The sequence below is a fragment of the Sturnira hondurensis genome, unplaced genomic scaffold, assembly GCF_014824575.4.
Source record: "Sturnira hondurensis isolate 20B ecotype Veracruz unplaced genomic scaffold, ASM1482457v3 Scaffold0019216, whole genome shotgun sequence".
Lineage (NCBI taxonomy): Eukaryota > Metazoa > Chordata > Mammalia > Chiroptera > Phyllostomidae > Sturnira > Sturnira hondurensis.
The window spans coordinates 1,748,470-1,765,746 of record NW_028091847.1 but is presented as its reverse complement, the minus strand read 5'-3'; the positions used below and the strand labels follow the sequence as shown (position 1 = coordinate 1,765,746).

Below are 17,277 nucleotides of genomic sequence, written 5' to 3'. Positions count from 1 at the left end.
GGAAAACACCCTCCAATTAGCCAGCCTAGGATGAAGGCAAGGGGCTATTGTGGGCCCTCCTCCCTCTGTGCCTGTCATGGTGCCTTCAACAGGCTTAACCCTGGAACCCCAGCACCCAAGCAGACACCAGGGTCCGAGGGCTGTGATTATAGCAGGAAACAAATAGGCATCCCCAAAAGTGTTAGGGGCACAGTGTCTGGTGTGAGGGGTATTCTGTGGGTCTGGGAGAACAACCGTATCACTTCTCAGGCAGAGAAGGGCTTTTAGGAAGCAGCAGTCAGACCAAACAGATGGAATGAGGCCTTTCCGAGTTAAAAGGCAGGCTCTACCTCTGAAGGCATCCAGTTGCAAGCCCTGAGCTCTGATGCATGGGGCCTTTGTGGCCTTGAACAACTCACTTAGCCTTTCCGAGTTTCCTTATCTATCAAATGAACCTATGAGCCCTGGCTGGTGTAGCTCAGTAGATTGAGTGCGGGCCTGCGAACCAAAGGATCGCAGTTCGATTCCCAGTCAGAGCACATGCCTGGGTTGCAGGCCAGTTCCCAGCAGGAGGCGCGCGAGAGGCAACCACACATTGATGTTTCTCTCCCTCTCGCCTTCCCTTCCCCTCTCAAAATAAATAAATAATTTTTTAAAAAACTTAAAAAAATCAACTCATGACACCAACCTCTCATGGCTATTGAGAGAATGAAACAAGAGGATGCAAAGAAAGTGTGGGGCACATAAAAATCCTTTCACAAACAGTTTCAAGAAGTAAAAAAGTGTGTATATTTCATTTCTTTTTTTTCCCTACAGGAAGGTAAACTAAGCAATCTGTGCTCTGTGTCTGTCTAGGAAGAAGTGTGGGTTTGGGGGAGCAGTGGCATAACAGGTCTAGGGCCCCCTTGGCCTGGGAATGTACCAGCACAGCCTCAGGAGTCCTCCCCGAGAAGCCTTCTGCTTCCTGCCCCTGACAGCTCTTTTCAAGGCAAGAGCAGAAGTGGCATCAGGGTGCAGGTGGGAGCGGGAGGTAGCCACGGAGCCCCCCGGGAGCCCAGACCCTCCCTGCAGCCCCCGACTCTCGCTCTCTGGGCTAGGCGCCTGCAGGCCGGGTGTCCAGAGCTGTGTTCAACAACAACAACAACAACAACAACAAACATCAAAGCTGTTCATCATGGGAGAGGAGTCATGGAGACCCTCCCTCTAGAATGGCCCCAGGAGCGAAGAGGGGGAGAGGGTTCCCCTGCCCAGGAACGGGCCTTCTCCCACAGCCGCACTTCAGTACAGAACGTGCCGGTTAAAGGAGGCCAGAAACTGGGATTTCGACCTTTTCCTTTTCCATTACTTTGTTTCACCTTTCTGGTCTCATTCTATCTCCCCCATGTTTATATCTTTCCAGATGGAAGAACAGAGGCAGAGGGTCTTCTTGCCTTAGGTTTCATGGGCATCTATAATGTGTAACCACTGGACTTTTAACTCTCCTTCTACTGAGCTTCTCTTGGATTGGAACACAGGATATATGAAGGGACAGGAAGGGAGTGACTTTGTCTTGGACTAGACGTTTTACAGAGTTTCATCCCCATAGCAACCCTATTTGGTTGTGAGGAAGATGCTATTACCCCATTTTACAGACAAGGAAACTGAGGTACATGGAAGTAACCTACTCAGGGTCACATACCTGGAAAAAGTCAGAGCTTATATTTGAACCAGGGTTCCCAACACTTGACCAGAGAGGGACCCTTGAGGACAAGGGCCCAAATAGGTCTGGGAGAGGAAATGAGAGGCTCCAGTGGCATGGGGAGGCGTGGGGTGCTGTTCTGTTTGACTCAACACCAGGGCTCCTGGCTCCTCATGCAGTTCCGCACCTCGAGCCCAGCTCTGGGTGTGCAAAATGAAGATGCTGAACTGGTTCCAACAGAGCCATACCCAACCCCAGCCCCCACCCCAGGGCTCAGGAAATGACACACCTGAACTGCGGAGCAGATTGTTGGACCTGGCTCCAGTATCGCCTCCCAGGGGAGGGGTTTGCAGATGGCTGCTCAGCAGCCCTGAGGAGGGAGGGAGGAGGGAGGAGGGTCCGGCCTCCTGGGCTGCGGAGTGCCCTCCAGCATGTCCCTGCTCCGCAGTGTGGGGTGTGGACACATCATCCTTCGAGACAAGTGACTGGTGCTGAAGTTCTACTGTGTCATTTCAGACAGTTCACTAAGCATCTTTGTGCCTCCTACTTTTGTTATGTTAACAAATGGAGACATTTTTTCTGCCTATCTTCTCAGCATAGGACCTGGAGAAAGAGACCTCCGACCCCATGGGGGTCTGACTCAGGGTCAGAGCACGGTCTCCAGAAAGAGATGGGGGTCTCATCCCTGCCTGATTTTTTGAGGGGCTGCCAGTAATTTTTCCCGCAAGTCTGGCTATGCATAGGGGACAGTTTCTGCTGGGTGCCCTTGCTATGATGTCTGAAACACAGCTATACCTGCTCTGGGGGCTGCATAGTGTGTTGGGAGGGGCAGGCGATCACGACTAGTGGGACGGGGAGTTGCTCTGATTTGGCAGCCACACTCTCCGGGGGGCAGGGCTGGGCTCTGGGCTCAGCTCTAGGACACCATCTGCTCCTGGCACAGGTGGGGTGACTGAGGCCCCACTGGGCCAGCAGGCCCAGGCTTCCACATTCTCAGGCCTGAGACAGACTTCTGAGAGGCCAGCCTTCAGGGCCTCCCTTTTGGGGTTGCAAGCTGTGTGGATGCCAGGAGTGCCCAGAGAGAGAGGCCAGATAGCCATGGTCATTTCCAGTGTGAGCAGGGGTCCATCCCTTCTCCTTTCACACCAGCCTTAGCTGAGGCAGCAGCTTAGGCAAAAGGGAGGCTGGGGGAGGGGAGGGCAGAGCTTTGCAAAGGAGGAGGCAAGAATTCTGGTTGGAAATCATTCAAATGAGGCTATGAAACCAGAACCCTGTCTCAGAACAAATTGGCCAGATTTGGCCTGGGGGGAGGGGGGTTACAAGGGGAGTGGAGGAGGTTGGGCCCCGGCTGATGGGGGAGGGGTTGGCAGGACTCCGACTCGTGATCCCAAGAGGAGCCCAGGCCTGAGCTGCACTGGGTAGAAGTGGGCAGCTGCCCCTGCTCTCCCGGCAAGGTGTCTGCCATGATGTCAGAGGGAGGAGCCAGGTGCAGGAGCCGCCCATCTGGCCTGTCCTGGAGGAAATGGTCTGGTCTATCACTGACACTCTTTAGAACTGCCCAGCTGCGGCCCTGTCCCTGTCCCTATTCCGCTCTACCTCTGAAGGGGAGGAGTCCCTAGGACGCACCAAGAAATCATTCAAAATTTCTCTTTCTCTTCTAAGTCCCCGGCCCTACACTTAGGCCAGGGGCAAAGAATGAACTCAGCTAGGGCTAGGTGGGGAGGTGTGACTTAAAAAATGGATTCTCATGTCTTGTTCTGACGGGGGAGGTATCTGGGGGCCTCTCCCAGAGCAGGGCTGCCCAGGGCAGCCTGGGGAGTGCTTCCCCTTCCCTGTCATGGGTCCAACAGAGAGGAGGGGTAGGCTGTGGGGGTTCACACGGGGTCAGGCAGGGGCCTGCAGCTGAGGAAAACCGAGGCCTTCAGAGACTCATCAAAGGAGCTGCTGTGTGAAAGAGGCGACCTTGGAGGGGTCACTGGGTTCACACTGCTGGGGAGGGATGCAGGCCTGGTCCGACTGGGGGTGGGGGAGGTGGCTGGGGGACAGGCTGAGGGAGGGAGCAGCAAGGCACAGGGCAGCAGGCTCCTGTCCAGCCCCAGCTTCCCTCCAGCTGGCTGGCCAGCCACAGGCGGGGCTCTAGGGAGAAGCTCTGTCTGTCTGTCTGCCTGTTGTGGTCTGGGTGTCCTGGCCCCTTCTCAGAGAGGAAACAGGGTTCCTTGACCACCCCACCCCCCATGCCTCATGTCTCTTAAAGGGCCAAAACCAAGTGTCAGGGCCAGGCAGAGGCATAACTCAGACACTAGCCACAAGGCCACCCCTGCCCCTCCCCTCCCCCCCCCACCCTCTGCTTTCACCCTGACCTTTCCTACTCAGATGCTGGCCCTGCAGTCTGGCTGGCTGGCACTCCCTCCACACGGCTGGAATCATTCAGGATTCTGCCACTGTCCTCCCCTTGTGACTCAAATTCCGCTCTTTGGAGAGGGACCAGAGACTGACTAGAATCCCCTTGCCTACCCCTCCTCCCTGGGCCCGTTACCCATCCAAAGACCTCACTCCCCACGCATCTCCAGGGTGACTGGCTCAGGGGCCCCTCTGCCCTTTTCCCTCCTAGAGCCATTAGAACCCCCAAATCCTCTCTGCTTTGCCCCAGGTTTTGATTCCCGGGTCTTCACTGACCTGCCTGCCCCTCGGAGTGTGGGTTTCAGTTACCACTCTTGACACACCCCACCCCACCTCAGTGAGGCCTTGGCATTCTCCCGGCCCTCCCCCAACCCCAGTGCAGACTTCCAAAGTCTTCCTCTGTGCACTCCCCAGTGGGAACCCCAGAAGAAAGTCACTTCTAAGGGAACGAAGTGGGGCAGCCATGGCTCCTGATGCGTTGGCGTCAGCTTCTTGCCCCTCCTTGGGGATCAGACTGGGCCTGGATATCTCCTCTCAACCCCTCCTCTCAACTGAGGGGACCACTGTGGTGGGGGAGTGAGCTGGAGGGGGACGGGAGGGGCAGGGGAGGTGGGGGAACCGGTCTTGTGTTGTTCTTGGCTTGGAGCCCCCAGCCCCGGGGAAATCCTGACTCTGTGGAAAACTGAGCAGGCAGTGAGGCAGGGGAGGAGGAGTTGGAAGAGGAAGAGGAGGAGGAGGAGAAGGGGGAGGAGGACCAAGGGCTCAGGGTGAGGGGGGTAGGGGCTCCTCTCATAAATCAATCCCACCAGCTCTCAGGCCTGACAAAAACCAGAGACCCAGTGTCCCTTGGGGGCTGGGAGCAGGGAGGGTATGCAGATCATCCAATGGGCTTTGGGGAAGGAAAGGATGATTTGAGGAGCAGCATCCTGCTCACAGGGACCTGCCTCAGGCCCCCCCAAACAACAGGTGTGTGTGTGTAGCGGGGGAGGGTCTGAGAAAACTTCACAACTGCAGAAGCTGAACCAGCGCAGGTGTGACAGATGGATGGCCAGGGTCGGGAGGGCCTCTCTGGTCAACGAGTCAGAGCCCTTCCACTGCCTGGACATCTGGCCTGGTCCAGCTCTTGAGGAACCGTGGGCTTCACTTGAGTAGTTTCACCTCTGTCTCCCCAGACAAATGAGGGTGTGGCATGGGTCTGGCCCCACCCCGGCGTCTCCTGACTCTCAGCCATAGCTCTTAGTGCTCCGCACAGGAGACAATACTGCTCTGGCTTGCAGGACAACAGGTAAGAGCCTGGGCTGTTTGACCACTGTGGCCTTGGGTGGCCCACATAACCTCCCAGAGCCTTAGTTTCTACATTTGTCCAATGGGCATAATAATGCCTCCCTGGCATTGCTGTGAGGCCATGCTAGTGAGTGAGACAATGTATGTGTGTGTGGGGCAAGGCATGTAAAGGGCCCGGTGTGGCAGAATATCAGTCAGAGATCATCATTACTTCATGTCTACCTCTTGGGTGTTTGTAAGTCTCTCGGTCTTCCAAGGGTCACTTCTTTTCTTTAATTGGTAACAATCAAGTAGCTCCAGCTCTCACACCAGCAACACAGAAACCCTTAAAACCCACCCTCTCAGTATTCGCAAGGAGATATCTGGAGATATCTGTGCTTCTCCTGCTCCCGCTCACCCCTCCCACTATGGCTGGTGTCTTCCTGCACTGTTGCCCCACTTGACCATTGTCCCGCTCCGCAGAGTTTGGGCAGGTGCCTTGTAGGCCATCACCAGAGGTCTGGGCTGTGGAAGGAGGATGCAGCCAGTGCAGTGCAGCCAGCTGTCACTGTCCTCACCACTTATCTCCTACTCTTGCCAGCCACTGGCCTCTCCCTGCCTAGAGGTCCAACATTGCCTTTTCCCAGCTCTCCCTACTCTAGGCACTGCTCACTGTGTTCCTGCCCCTCACTCCTGCCCCTCACATCCAGACTCCTGTGGGGACCCACAGGGCCCTCAGAACCGTTCTGTGCTGTCCTCCAGTACCTGCTAGACCAGGGGCCCACCTGGCTTCATTTCAACAAGACCCCCATTCTGATATATCAAAATACTTTGAACAGCAAAAGGGGGCAACATTTGAGGTATATTCTGCGCCTCCAAGAGAATGTTGAATGAAGGACAGCACTGTGTTTATTTCCTAAACAGTAATGTTTTCATTGCAATTATGTTATATTATTATTTCCCAGGAAAATAGCTTTGACCAATACATCTACCCCAAGCTCGCTTCCCAACCCACAGGCTCAACTCTTTCTTTGGGTCTCAGGAAAGCCCTAGATTAGGTGGCTAGGGAGATGAATGGCACTGGCCCAGGCCACTCTAGGTCCTTATTCTTGAGTTTGAACAGACCCACTGGGCTGGGCCACATCAAGGGAACATTTTGGGGTAAATAGGAGGTGGTGGGTGATCCCCCTTGAAACCTCTAGCTGGGCTTCCCTTTCCTCAGACGTCTTCTTGCTTTTCTTCAGGACTCTTTGGGGTCTGTGCCTCAAGATGCAAGGGGCAAGGAGATATGGGACCTAGGAAGGCCTGGACTCTGCTGAGTGGCTCTTGTGAGAACCAGAAGCACATGGTGGAAGGAGCATGAGGAACCAGGAGGAGAGGTCTGGCTGACAGATTCCCAGATGGTACCTTTATAAACATGTCTCCTCCACCAGATGCTGGCCCCTCAGGGATGCGGGGATGGTGCGGTGGCCCTCTGGCCCCCGGGGCCCCCTGCTCTAATGAGGCTTATCTTCACTTGGGTTGCTCCAGAGCTGTGAGGAGTGCAGCCAGGTCAGCTGGGAGTGTCTAGAGAGACCATTTCTCAGACAGTAGGGTTCCCCCTCTGCAACCTCCAGGGCAAGTGGGCATCCAGCCTCTGCTTGACCACTCCTGGGGATGGGGTGCTCATTACCTCACAAGGCAGCCCCTGCTTGGTTGGGTAGCTGAGATGGTTGAGAAGTTAGATATGAAGAATCCAACCAGCATTTATAGGTGGTCCCTCTGTGGGAGCGAAGGGAGGTCAGGGAGCAGTGGTGAATGTCTCTCCATGAGGGGTGGTGGGGGGGAAGCAGGATTGCCTATTTAGGGTGAGGCACAGGATCCCAAGGAATAAGCTCAGGCCTGGAAATCAAGGGACAGGGTTTGAGTCTTTGCTCTACTATTAACTCGCTCTGTAGCCTTGAGGAACTCCCTCCTTTCCCTGGGCCTCAGTTTCCATAACTGCAAACATTATGGGCTGGGATTGGGGAATTCTAAGGGTCCTGCCCCTGGCAATGCTCTTCCATGAATCTATGAATAGCTGGCGCAGAGGGATCAAGTCTTGGTCCATGGGGGCCAGGCTGGCTGGAGAGTACTCAGAGAATGGGCCTTGTGTGGGACAGGACAAGGTTCCCTTTCATTTCATGAGGCCTTGGCAGCAGCCCAGGGCCCACAGACTCTCCCTTCCGCCAAGGTCAACCTGACCCTGACCTGGGGGGTACAACTGCCTGGGGCAGTTGAGGTCAGGAGCTGGCAACTTGCGAGAAGGAGCCAAGTGCAGAGGTTCAGATTCCTGTCCCCTGGCTGGAGTGAGGGTCTGAGCAACTGCAGCTCTGTGTACCTCGAGTCTAAGATGCTGACCCAGGGCCCCACCTCCCTGCAGTCTTGGTGGTCCCTGGAAAGACCTCCATTGGCCTAAGTGTCAGACAAGCCTGGTATGGAATCCAGGCCTGCTACTTACTAGCCCATTGACCTTGAGCAAGTCACTGCCCCTCCTCATCTGGAAGTGAGGGACTCTGATTTCTACCTTACATGGGTTACAGGGGAGATAAGGCACATGTTAAGCTTCATGCCCACAACACATGCTCCATGGAGCATGGCTGTGATTACCATGATTAGAGGCCCAGCTAAGCAGAGATGGTGACAAGGAATCAGAACAAGACTGCACTCACGAGACTGGACTCTACCTACTGCCTCAGCCCTCTGTCTCTTGGTCTGTTTGTTCATTAGGGCATTGGGGGCTTCCAATTTTCAGGCCTTAAAATCTGCACAATTGAATGCAGTCAAAACAAACCCTCCACTCTACTTAGACCGAAAGGGAACAAGCTCCTGGCCAGGCCTAATGGGTTCCAGGTGTGCTCTGTGCCCTTCGGTGGCTGAACCAGCCTTGGTGGCTGTGGCTGTGACTGCCCAGCTGGCTGGGAAGGCTCAACTAGCCAGACCTTTCCAACCCTACCCTCTGGCCTCTAAAGAGTGTGGAGCTGGGCCAGACCCCACCCAGTATGGTGGGACAGTCAGCCTCAAGCTGAGAGAGCCTGGGGTTCAAAGCTAGGAGGTGCTGTGCAAACCTCAACAGCACATGTGAGAGTTTTGGTCTCCCGAACTCTCCCCAACTACTCAAGTCAATGCTGAGTACCTACTGTGTGTTCTGCCTTGATCTCAAGAGGTTCTGGCATGGCTGAGATGATTTTCAGACCAATAACACTCCTCACAAGAGGTTGACCATGGAAGTGACCTCCCAGAGAGGCTCAGAGAGCCCAGAGGGCATAAATGAGGTTTCTTTTATTACGATTATATATTATTATCATGTTATATAATCAAAGTGATGGCCAGCATTTATGAATGATGAATTATGGGTCGGGTACTATATTGGTGCTTTTCATACATGAGGTCATTAAATTCTCACAGCCATGTCTGGGGACAGCTTCTGTTCTCTTAGAGAACAGAGAGGGGCAGGAGGCTCAGGGAAACCAAGAGCCCTGCCTGAGGCCACACAGTCAGAAAGGGACTGAAGTGGCATGTGAGCCCAAGGCTGTCTGACCTCAAGGCAGGGCCTATTCAGCCCTGCTATTCTTTTCACACGCTGGTCCAGGCCTTCTCTAAAGAGTCTGGGAGAGTGTTTGTGTATAGGTGTGAATATGAATGTGGGATCTGATCAGAAGGCAGACCTCATTGGCTAGACCTCTTGCCTCTCCTCCAGACCCTGCCCGGCCCTTCCCCCAGGACTCCTAGTCTAAAGCCTCAGCCCTGACCTGCTACCTGGACGAACACCCTCTCTCTCAGTCCCCTCTCCACCGCTGGATCACCCCCCTCCAATCCTGAGCTGGGTAGTGGAGGGCACTGTTTGCACTGGGGCCACCACCTACTCAGCTCCCTCCCATCCATATGGCTGGGCCCTCTGGGACAGACCTGGCAGTCGCTGGTGGTGGAGGGCTGGAGTCCCAACTCTAGAACTGCAGGTGGTGTGTGGGCGTGATTGCAAATGAGAGGTTGCCCTCCTTCCTCCTGCTTGGGTAATTATTAGTAATAATAATTTTTAGCCTCTGTTGTCTCAATAATCATGCCATACTTATAAACTTGCTGTTATAACTTCTCAAAGCCCTTGGTACTTCCCTTCATAACAGTAATTTGTCATTGTAAATTTATTTGCATCTCTATTTGGTTAATTCTGCCTCCCTGCTTGATGTAAAGCCTCTAAAAGGGTAGTCTACTTTCTGCTGTATCCCAGTGCCTGGTGCAGTGTTGATGCATAGTATTTTTGAGGAGTATATATATGAATGAATGAGTGAAATGGAGTCTGTGGAAGGCTAAGAAGATTTAGGGCAGGACTAGAAGCCTGGGGAGCAGGAGAGGTGTGAGGAGGAAGCTTCTGGAGCCTGTCTATGCAACTGGGGTGGGACAGCATGGCGGTGCCCCCTGGGCAGCTCTGGGAAGGGGCAGTTAAGCTGCAGGGCTTCTTTAACAGTCTGGAGCTGAACTGCAGCCTCCCCAGGTAGGGTGCAAAGGGATCCCGTGGATTAAGGCTTGCCTTCCATCTCCAGAGCCTTTTTTCAGAAGGGGATTCAGGAAGGACCTCTGTATTTGGACCACTTCAGAGAAGCCATGGAGACTACCTGAAGTTGCAGGATGGGACTTTTGCCAGCCTGTGTCCCTCCCCCTTGTGTCTCTAGAGCTGTTGAATCCATGGCACTTTCTCTCACTCTCAATCTCTACTCCTGAGCCCCAATACTCTGGGGGTGTGGAGTGGCAAATTAAGAAAATCTGGGTTCAGCCCTGGCTGGTATGGCTCAGTGGACTGAGTGCTGGCCTGCGAACCAAAGGGTTGCGGGTTTGGTTCCCAGTCAGGGCACACGCCTGGGTCATAGGCCAGGTCCTCATTGGGGGGCATGTGAGAGGCAACCACACATGATGTTTCTCTCCCTCTCTCTCCCCCTTCCTCTCTGTCTAAAAATAAATAAATAAATAAATAAATAAATAATCTTTAAAAAAAGTAGATCTGGGCTCAAACCAGTTCTATCACTTTCTAGCCATGAGCTCTTGGGCACACTTAGCTTCTCCAAGCCTCAGTTTCCTCATCTCTAGAACGGAGGTGCTAATCACCTTGAAGCGTTTGGTGAGGGTTAAACAAGATCATGGGGAGAGAGCTTTTCCAGGAGGCACTCAGCGAAGACCGGAGTCCTCACTCCAGCCCTCGCCACCATCTAGCTGTGCAATCTCGGGTAGGACCCATCATCTCTCCAGGGCTCAGCTGCATCTGTCAAACAAGAGGGTTGGATCAGATCATCTAGAAGGCCCCTTCCAGCTCTGACTTGCTTGGTTCTATTCTTAGCAGTGAGCCCCACCTCTGGGGCAGGGGCGACATGAACATTCTTTCAGCTCAGATTCAACCCAGGCACATGCTTGCCCAGCCCCATCCCTCACATTTAGCCCGTAGCTGTTGCCACATTGGCCGCACCCTTGGCACCACATTTCCCCCCACCCCCACCCACTGGCCAGGACCACAGGTGTGTGGCTCATTCCTGTGGGGCTGAGGGAGCCTGGGAGGACAGAGGAAGAGGCCGGGAGAGAAGAGGGGAGGGGAGAGGGGCTGGAGGAGAGCAGCGAGGTGGAAAGGGCGGGACATGACCTTGAGCCCCGTGCAATTCTAGCTCTCCCGCTTTCTAGCGGTGGCTGTCCTTGGGGAAGTCTGTTCCTTCATTTATGAACTAATAATAATAACAACTTAAACCATTGCACTGCTGTGAAGATTAAATGAAAGGATATATGTCAAATGCCTTGGTATTCTAGTTTTGGTCTCTCGGGGTGGCAGGGACCCCCCAATCTCCCTCGATTTCCAGGGAGGAGGCAGTTCCATGAAGGCCCTGTGGGGGCGCTTGGGCGACTTTCCCGCGGGCCTGCGGGCCTCACCCCGCAGCGGAGTCGGAGCCCGCTTCCCCTGGGCGGGCAGCCTGGGGTCCTAGGCCAGAGAGCCCCAACCCGCAGAGCCGAGGAAAGCGGAGGCCCGAGCCAGCCCGCGCCCCCGCCCTCACTCGCACAGCCTCGGCCTCTGAAGGAGCGTCTTTGATCTGCAACCTTCAGGGGGATTAAGAGCCCGAGAGCCCCTCTCCCCGGGGTCCCCCGTTCCTCGCCGCCCTCCCTCCGGGCTGACCTCCCAGTCGGCGGCCCGGGCTGGGGGCTGGCTCCGCCGCCGGTGGTCCCCGCCGCTCCAGCCCGCCGTGCCTCCGGGCAGGCCACCAGGATTACAGGGGCAGTGGCGCGGCTGGCGGCTTCGGGGGTCCCCGGGGCCCGGGCCCTGGGGGCGGGCCGGGGCGGGGGCGGCGGTGGGGGCCAGGCCCCGGCCTCCCGGCCGTTTTGGCCGGGGAATCTGTGTAAAGTGTTTAAAAAGAAAAACTCTCCGGAGGAGGACGTAACCTTTTCTTAACATCTGGGGCTCAATTAGCTAATGACAGCAAAGCCTTCTCCGGTGTCGCTGACCCCTAGGCAGCAGCCCGGCTCCCCACCCCCGGTATTTGTACAGCTGCGGCCGCTCGCTGGGGCGCGGGGCAGGGGGCTTGGCCGGGTTATCTCGGCGGAGATCCGCCGCCCACCCCCGAAAAGAGAAAGAAAAGGCTTAGCGCGCGGTCCCACCCGCGGCCCCGCGGGCCTGCCGGTCGCGTCCCTCTCCCCGCTCCCGCCTCCCCGCCCCCACTCGCCCCCTTCCCTCCCCTGCTCCTCGGGCGCCTCTCCCTCTCGCCCCTTCCTCCCTTTTCTTTGCACCCTCTGCTTTGTCCCTCCTGCCCGTCTATCTCGCTCCGCTCTCTTCCCCCTCTGCTCTTTCTGCCTCTTCCCTTTCTTGCTCGCTTCCCCCTTCCTGTCTGTTCGTCTGTCTCTCTTTTCTCCCTTCTTTCCCTGTCTTTTCTCCCTCTCCCCAGCGGCCTCCCCTCTCTCTCACTCTGAATAGCTCCCTTGTTCATGCTCCGCGTTCCTGTCTCTCCCTCTCATTCTAGAGCTTCCTCCCCACCTTTGTCTCCCTCCCTGTGTCAGCCTCTGAACGACTCTCTGTCTGTCCGCCCAGAGGTGAGTCCTGCCCCGGCTGCCAGGCAGACACCCCCGTGGGAAGCAGACCTAGCAGTCCCCAGGCAGAACCGGGCAGGTCGGGGGCTGGGCGCTCGCTGACTGCCCTAATCCCCAGCATGGGAAGTGTGGGAGAGCAGCATTTAAGGCACCAACTGCTAGTGGTTAGAGCCGGAGGGGAGCCCCAGGAGTTTCCCTAGATGCCCTGACATCACGGGCCCTGGAATTTCACCTTCCCTGCCACTCTGCGCACCCCCCACACCCCACCCCTGTTTTGAACCCTGGTGCAAGTGCAGAAACACACTTTCCCCTCTCTCTGCCTTCAACACAGTGTAAGACAGGCTGGAATCTTAAAAAAAAAATCACCAATACTAAGAAAAAAAATGTAAGTGCAGAAACTATAAACAGCATAAAAGTCATGTCCAAAGGTAGTGTAGAGGAGCAAAAGGGGGCACCCGATTTGGAATGAGAAGTGGGTTCAACTTGGAACTCTTTTTACAAACAATTCTGTCAATGCCAGGGGGGTCTTGAGCCTCAGTTCCTCATCTATAAGATGGGAATGATAATGGCTATTGCCTATCAGGCCTGTCCGTGGAAGATGAAGTCCTTTCATGAGGGTCTTTGCTTTTTGTTTTCCTAGAGAGTATCTTCGAGCCTATTGTTTTTCCAGATTAGCACCAAGTTCCAAAAATTCTACCTCTTCCTTTTACAAATACACTCGAAAACTCGCTCCCTGTCTTCCACAGAAAAACGCAGGTAGATAACGTTCGCTAACAATGGGGGTGGGAGGAGGTCCGGGAGCTCCTGAAGCCTTGGGTTGACGCTGGGCAAAACCCTCGAATCGCAGTGCCCTGGGCACTGCTGGCGGATGCTTCCCAGGCACGATCGTGAATCTTCCTGAGAACCAAACGGCAAGGGTCCTGCGGCCCCTGATTCACACCTGGGGGGACCGGTGAGGCAGCTGTCCAAGTACCAGCTACCTCAGGCAGATGTGGGACTGGACCCCAGCAGGTCGTCCCCCGGCAGGTGAGCGGTGGCGGGGGGAAGGGGCTGCCGGGCCCCTCCCGCCCTCCGAGCGGGGTGGAGGCGAGGCCCAGCTGGCCCTCCGGGGAAGCAGCACAGGGTGGGCTCCACCTGCGAGCCGGAGCCCGCAGACCCTCAGTGCAGGCGGGAGGGGGCGGATGTGGATAGCGGGGTCTGAGCCCCGGCTGCAGCTGTGCCCGCCCCCGTCGCCGCTCCCCGGGACCGCTCCCCGCGCCCGGGCTTGCAGCCGGTACCGGATGGAGAGTCCCGCGAAGGCTTAATTTGCAGGAAGACATTCTCATCAGATTGCGCCTCCGGCAGCCTAGTGCTGCTGCCGGGGGTCGGTCTGGGCTCCTCCCAGCACCCCTCCCCCGGGCCCTGGCGAGGTGAGAAACCGAGACGGTGGCAGCAGAAACTGGAGCCCCGGCGCCGGGCGGCCGCGAGGGGCCGAGGCTTTTGAGGGCTCTGATGCCTCTTGCCAAGGTCAATCAAAGCCTCCCACGCTCGGGAGGTGCGCGCCGCGTGCGCCCGCGAGCAGGCGGCGAGAGGCCAGAGGTGGGCTTCCCGGGCCCGGGCGCCCCGCGGGGAGGGGGGCGGGGGCCCTCTGGGGCAGATGCTCGGAGATTCCCGGCCGGGGGAGGGGGACGGGGTGATGGGCTGGAGGGCGCTTCGGCCTGAGGCTCGGACCCAGGCTGCGGTGTGTGACCCATCCAGCTGTAAACGGAGACTAATTAGGGACGTTTTTATGCTAATATGCACCTGGCTGGGCTTTTCCTCTTTTTCTTTCTTTTCTTCCCCCCCCCCCCCCCCCCCCCCCCNTTTTTTTTTTTTTTTTCCCCCCCCCCCCCCCCCCCCCGGCCCAGAGAGGCTATAGTGTAGAAAGGAAGACGTTCTGCAGAGCCGGAAACTTCCGGGAGCACTGGATGCCCTGGTAACAGACGACCCAGCTCCGCGGCTCACCCCTTGCCTGGCCTTGGGAAAGTTACGTGAGGACGTTACTGGGCTTCAGTTTTCGCCTCAGAGAAAGAGAGAACATGGGTCAAGTTTCTTCCTAAGCTCAGTCACTATGTCCGCTAAGAGATGGAAGTCAGCCCTGAAGATGGATTAGGGACTGGTTGCAGGAGGTGCAAACAGGTGTGTCAGGGCAGTGGAGGTGGTGGAGGTGGTGGAGGTGGTGGAGGTGGTGGAGGTGGTGGAGGTGGTGGAGGTGGTGGAGGTGGTGGAGGTGGTGGAGGTGGTGGAGGTTGTCGGCCATTCCAGGAGCTCGTTTCCATTCCAGGGCCAGAGGCCCGCTGTCCCCACTGTGGACCAGAGGTGAAAGTGGGGGGTGGGCAGGGGAAGGAGGCTGAACAGAGGTCCCTGGGTTGATGGCAGAAGCCTCCGGAGGAGGCAGCTTGGTGGTAAAAGAAGATGGGAGATAGGGTGGGGAAGGTGGTGTTTTATGGGGGGGATTCACCTGAGCTTAATGGTAAGGTTGGGGTGGAGGGGAGGAATGCTTTGGAGATGGCCAAGGAGAGAGAGGGGAGGTGACCGGTGGGGTCACATCCTGAAGAAGGCTGAGGGGCTGGGAGTTGGACACAGGTGGGGAGGAATAGGAGACACTTTGGTGGCATGGGCGGGTGGGGGGAGAGGATATTTTGATGGAAGAGGGCACTCTTTATTGGCCTTACACAACTCAACGCAGTGCTGGAGGAGGCCTAAGCCTCCCCACTGAATGAATAAGAGTGGGTGTGGGAAGAGCCCATCATGGGGATCACAGCAGAGGGGGTGGGGGTGAGGAGCTGATGAGCTGGCATGCAGCTGAGGCTGCATTGTGGGAATTCGAAGGCAAGGTAGAAAAAGCCTTTGAGGAACAGGAGACAGCTGGCATTTACTGAGATTGTTTGTACATGGTCTCATGGTCTCATGTAATATCACCACACAGGTGATATTAATTCCATTTTATAGATGGAGGAATGGAGGCTCAGAGTGATGAGGAACCTGGCTCAAGGTCACTCAGCTGGTAACAGATGAAGGGTGATTTAAACCCAGGTCCGTCTGCCTCAGAATGGAGGCCACTTCCATTGTGCTTCACTGGGCAAGAGTCCTGGCCCTCGGCCCTCAGCAGCGAGTGCTTCCTTCCCCAGGTGTGGCCATCCTGGGGCACTGACCCATTTGGCTGGAAGGAAGGGGCTGGGCTTTCAACCCAGTGCAGCCTGTCCTTAGCCAGCCTGAATTTAGCAGGAAGCGCCCATTCAGCTGAGAGGAGGGAGAAAAGGTGGGCTTTTTTCAGAATGACATCAAACCATGTATGTTGTTCTACAGCATGCCATTTTTGTCTTACTATTTCTAGACACACATATATGCATATATATATTAAATTTTTTAAAGTTGTGTAGTACTCCTTTGTATAGATATTGCAGCTATTAGTCTGTTTCCCTACCACTGGACGTTATATTGTCTCCGAAGTTTTGCAGTCACAAGAAGTGCTATACTATGCATCCATCTTTGTAAGAGTATGTTTGTTCAGATAAAGGTATTTCTATAGGGTAGAGTCCTAGCTTGTTCCCCTTATTTATGTATTCGTCAGTTGCTTCTTGTATGTGCCCTGACTGGAGGTTTAACCTACAATCTGGGAGTATTGGGATGATGTTCTAACCAACTGGGATGATGTTTTAACCAATTGTAGGAGGTTTAACCTACAATCTGGGAGTATTTGGATGATGTTCTAACCAACTGGCCAGGGCTTATTTTAAATTCTTATAGATAGAGCTAAACTTTCCTACAAAGAGGTTATATCAATTTACACTCCCTCCGTCAAAGTATGAGTGTGTCCATTCTTTCACATCTTTGCCACTAGGTATCATATAACATATACATTTATTTGCCAATCGAGTGAGCAAAACAGTTTTTCGCTTTTGTTTTCATTTCTATTTCCTGGGATCTCCACAGCTCAGCCAAGGCCCATCAGCTAAAGAAAACATTGTGAAGACCTGAAAAAGAGTTCAAGAATGAGAAGCAGAGAATTAGGGCAGCTCTGAGGAAGAACTGAATGTCAGTGAATGCTATCAGGACCTAGATAAGGGAGGCAGCAGATCCTTTCTCGGAGCATATTGCTAGGCTCCCAGGTGGGTCAGATACCCCAGGAGCTCAGAGTGAGGGCTGGCTAGCTGGGGTCTCATGGCCAGAAGCCAGAGAGTGAGGGCTGGCTCCAAGAGTTATGGGGATGAGCTAACAGGCTGCAGGGGGCAAAGGAGGGCAGGTTTCAGGGTGGGGGGGTGGCGCAGAGGAATGAGTTCAGCTTACTGAAAGAGCCAGGGAAGGTGAGGGTCACCAGGCTCTGGGTGCTAAATGAGAACTGGGGCGCTGTAGGCTGGGTAGGTTAACGATGAGAAGAGAGTGGGGCTCCAAAATCTCAGCAAAGGTGAGAGTGGACATAGATGAGTGGTAGTAGCACCTTCCCCCACATACTTATCTGACCCCAGCCTATTAGTAATAGAGCTGGTATTTTCCAAGTGCTTATTACATAACACATTGCTCTGTTTTATTGAATAACTTTATCCTTGCAACAAGTATATGAGACAGGTGTAGTTATTATCTCTGTTTCATAGATGAGGACGTGGAGGCATAGAGTTCAGTGGCTTTCCCATCACACAGGTAGAAAGTGGCTAAGTGGGGATTCACACTCAGGCCACAAAGTTTGAGTCCATGCTTCAAACACCAAACACATTGGCTTTCCTTAGCCAACATAATAATAACTGCCATCAGTTGAGGGCAGAGCCTGCACACCATTTTGGGGGGTCTGTAATGCTTGTTACAAGTGTATATAATAGGTGTTATCCTTAATTTAAATGTGAGAAAAGTAAAGTTCAGACAGGCTGAAT

General features: G+C 55.0%; 1 long non-coding RNA gene across 1 annotated transcript; it reads left to right on the top strand.

The window, feature by feature from the left end:
• Positions 1 to 13,219: 13,219 nt before the first annotated feature.
• LOC118974217 (uncharacterized) lies at positions 13,220 to 15,948 on the top strand. Its single transcript, XR_005063809.1, has 3 exons — positions 13,220 to 13,417; positions 14,278 to 14,548; positions 14,694 to 15,948. It is a non-coding gene; the product is annotated as an uncharacterized LOC118974217 (long non-coding RNA).
• Positions 15,949 to 17,277: the final 1,329 nt, after the last annotated feature.